Raw genomic sequence first — 4,369 nt, forward strand, 5'->3', positions numbered from 1 at the left:
TCCACCCATTGACCATCTTGATATCTAGATTATCCACAATAGGTGTGACTGACAAATTATTACCATTGGTTCCATTAGGACACCAATCAATTAAGCTATCATTGAATGGGTCGTTAATTGCTTTAGCTAACAAATAATCTTCTGCGATGGTTTCAACCCAATCAACCTCCTTACTCTCTTCGGAATCATTGGGTTGTTTGCACACATTAAAAATGTTCAGTTCTAAGGTCATATTTCCGAAAGAAAGCTTCATGACGCCATTCCTACAATTAATCAATGCATTAGAAGTTGCAAGGAACGGACGTCCTAAAATGACCGAAATCTGAGACTGTGAGTTCGAAGCCGGATGCGTGTCCAATACAATAAAATCGACAGGAAAGTAGAACTTGTCTACTTGGACTAATACATCCTCGATAATCCCCCTTGGAATTTTAACTGACCTGTCAGCTAATTGCAAAGTGACGGAGGTTGGCTTCAACTCACCTAAACCAAGTTGCTCATATACAGAATATGGCAATAAATTCACACTCGCCCCTAAATCTAACAATGCCTCGCTCTATCCTAAAGTCACCTATGATGCATGAGATGGTTGGGCAACCTGGATCTTTATATTTAGGGAGAATGTTGTGCTGCAAAATAGCACTCACATTTTCAGTTAAAAATGCCTTCTTCTTAACATTTAATCGGCGTTTGATAGTACACAAGTCCTTCAAAAATTTGGTATATGAGGGTACTTGTTTGATTGCATCAAGAGAGGTATGTTGATCTTTACTTGTTTAAAAAGTTCAAGAATTTCAGAATTAGGTTCGAGCTTTTGCAACGGCTTTAACCGTTGTGGAAAAGGTGGAGGAAAAGGACATTTAACTTTCTCGGTAGAAGTTGGACCTCAACTTCTTCTTTGTTCCTTTCATCGACTTTGGGAGCATCAGCATTAGAAGTGACCTGCGGTCTCAATGGGACGGTTTGATCAATGACTTTCCCATTACGCAAAGTCATGATGCTTGATGCAAAAATAAAATTGTTCTCCCAAGTGCAGAAGAATCGCACAAGTAGTAAATTCTCGGGAGTCCGAGGTCGAATCCTCAGGGAACGATTTATAGATTATTAGTGTAATTTTTAGATTAATTAATTCAATAAATTTATGGATTAAAATGATGTTTTGATTTTCAGAAATTAAAAGCAGAGAATAATATATCAATAAACAAAGTTATATGAAATAAAGATGGTAGGGATCTGGAATCCCACTTGATGATATTGCATCCAAGAAATAAACTCTAAGATTCTTGATTAAAAATTAATTGTAGGATAGATCTAATCGTGGTATATGTTTCATGAACATATGAACTCAATTTCTAAGCATTCATCGTGCTTTCTACGTCTACGACGAATCAAATACTAAAGCAATCCATATATCAATAATCATAATCCATTAAAAAGCTATCTACGAAATAACTATGCCATGGATCAAGAACATATCAATAAATATAAGTCATTCAAAGCAAAAGTTTAGAGTTTACTTCAAAGAGCAATACATCAAAGGTTCCTCCATCTCCCTTCCTAAGAAATTAGCCGTCCATCAACATAAAAGAAATCTCCCCTTTCATTTTTCCCTCTTTCTTTTCTTTTCTTTTTTTCTTTTTTTTTTCGGAAATAGGGGCTCCCCTGTTTCCCTAACAGGGGCTCCCCTGTTTCCCTCTCTTCTTTTCTCTAATGACAGGGGGAGCTCCTCTGGTTTTTTTTTCTCGAATGAAGGATGATAGACCCCTCTGTTTTCCTTCTCTTTAAACCCCCGAGAGCCTCCCTTCCCTTCCCAGCCGAGAGGGACATGCGGTGGAGATGGCCGGATGAGATGAAATCCCGGGAGAAGGGGATGGACGTGGACGGCAGGATGAAGCTGTGGATCCGGAAGAATCGGACGCTGGATGAGGGGTCGCACGCGGATCGACCGCAGGACGTTGAACGCTGAGATGCTTGTAGGAGCTGAGATGCAGATCTGGAAGACGTGGATGGATCGCGATCTTCGCGGGATGCACGCGGAGGCTGGGAAGATGATCACAGAAGCTGGGATCTCGGAAGAAGTTTGAGGTGCGGAAACTGGATCACGGACGCCTGCGGGATCTTCGAACGCGGACGGCTGTAGGATGTTGGGAGGTTGGGAGGCGAACGGATGAACTCGGACACTGGATGGGAGATTCGCGGATGAGGCAGAACTGGGATGAAGTCGGGACTTGGATGCTTGAATGCATGGGATGCAGACATGGAAGCTTCACGGGCGGATCACGATCACGGAGCTGGGATCTCGGCTGAACAAATGGACTCGGAAGAGGCACGAAACCATCACGGACGGCTGGCTCACGGACGCGGCAAGGATCCGACGCTGAGAGCTGGAACGTTGCACGCGGGAGAAGCAAACTCGGACGGACGTGGCATGCTGGGAGGGTGCACGCGGATGCTGGGAATGCGGAAGAGGTCTGAGAAGGTTGATGTGGCTGGAACTCGGGAGAGCTGGACGTGGAAGCTTGGATGCGGACGGATGAGACTTGGGAGGAGCGGACGGACGCGTGGGATCGCACGAGATTGTTGACGAAGAAGCCTGCCGCGGGATCTTTGGCATGCATTGCGAGAGGGTCGTGGACGGCTGGGAAAGGGAATGCTCAATCTGGGAAGTCCTTGATTTGGAATCAGGAAGCTGACTGCAGATGGCTGGATTGGGGGCTTGGACAGTTGAAGATGAAGCGTGGGATAGCCCGCCAATACTCGGAATAATTCTCCAATTACACGTGATCTTTCTTTATTTTGATCCCCAATGTGCTCAAGAAGCTGTGGCATGCAGGCTTGTGCAGCTCCGGTGCAAGTGTGCTTGATCAGGTTCAATTACGCTCCTAACATCATCAGGCTTGGAGCCATGCCTTATCCCAAACTATACAAAATGCGTATTTAAACTCTAATTTACGATAACCTGTGCCAACAAAAATATAATATTAAATCAGCCATATTATCATTGTCTTGTTAGCAATAATACTAATTTAAGTGGTATGTAGATCGCACTTTTGTGCTCTCATCAATGCTCTTTGCATGTTCTGTATGCGAACTAGAAGGAGCCGTATTATTACTACCGTGCACTTGTGGGTTAGGTTGGGGTTGAGCTGGAAGCTTACCCTTCTTTTGGGTACTTAGGACGGTAGTCAACATTGACAATTGGTTCCTTATGTCTTCAAAATTTCGAGTATTTTGAGCATTGATATTAGCTTGACCTTGTAGAAATGTTTGTATGGATTGCAAGGTATCCTCGATATTTGGCTTTTGAGAAGGTGATGGTGCATAAGTAGGATGTGCAGGTGGAGGAGCTGAATGGTGTGACTGTTGAGGATGATCGTTTCTCCACCTAAAGTTTGGATGATTCTTCCAACCAGGGTTATAGGTATTCGAGTATGGATCGTTATAAGGCTTTTGGTAGGAGTTCATAGCATTTGCTTGATCGTGCAAGACTTCTTTGAATGCCGGTATGGTGGGACAATCAGTAGTAGTATGACCCGACATATCGCAGATACCACAACACTCGTTTCTAAGCTCTATAGTCTTGACAGGCTCAACCTTCCTAAGCTCAATTTCTTCTACCTTCCTAGTGAGGGCTGCCATTTTAGCGTGAAGATCATCCTCAGTTCTGAGGTTGTAAAGGCCTCCATGTACAGAGCTAGTAGGCTTAGGCAAAGACTTGTTGCTTCTATCCCCGTTATCCCAAAGTTGGGCAGTCTCAGCAAGGAAATCCAAATACTCCCATGCCTCATCAGGTTGTTTTTCTAAAAATCTACCATTGCACATGGTCTCTACAAATTGTTTCAACTGTGGAGATAAACCTTCATAAAAGAAGCTAATGGTTCTCCAAGTTTCGAATCCGTGATGAGGACATGAGAGAAGAAGGTCTTTAAATCTTTCCCAACATTCATAAAATGTTTCATTATCTTTTTGTTGGAAATTGCTGATATGTCTTTTCAAAAAGTTAGTCCTTTGTGTGGGGAAGAACTTCTTTAAAAATTCTCTCTGCATATCTTGCCAATTTCTTATTGATCTAGGTCGCAAAGAGTTTAGCCATGTTTTGGCCTTATCCTTTAGAGAGAAAGGAAACAATGTCAGCTTGAGGACATCCTCGGTGACGTTTGGCACTCTAAATGTAATGCTCAATTCTTCAAAATCCTTTAAATGAAGATACGGACTCTCGGACTCTAACCCGTGGAACTTAGGCAGCAATTGAATTACCCCGGGTTTGATGTCAAAATGTCCTACATTATCAGGAAAAATTATGCATGAAGGCTGACTAGTCCTAGCCGGTTGTAGGTATTGTCTTAGAGTCATAACATGGGGTTCTCGT

General features: G+C 43.1%; 1 non-coding gene across 1 annotated transcript; it reads left to right on the forward strand.

Annotated features, from left to right (window-relative positions):
• The first annotated feature begins 3,892 nt into the window (after positions 1–3,892).
• On the forward strand, positions 3,893–4,001 carry LOC120105996. Its single transcript, XR_005508246.1, has one exon. It is a non-coding gene; the product is annotated as a small nucleolar RNA R71 (small nucleolar RNA).
• Positions 4,002–4,369: the final 368 nt, after the last annotated feature.

This window comes from Phoenix dactylifera, unplaced genomic scaffold, assembly GCF_009389715.1.
Source record: "Phoenix dactylifera cultivar Barhee BC4 unplaced genomic scaffold, palm_55x_up_171113_PBpolish2nd_filt_p 000420F, whole genome shotgun sequence".
NCBI lineage: Eukaryota > Viridiplantae > Streptophyta > Magnoliopsida > Arecales > Arecaceae > Phoenix > Phoenix dactylifera.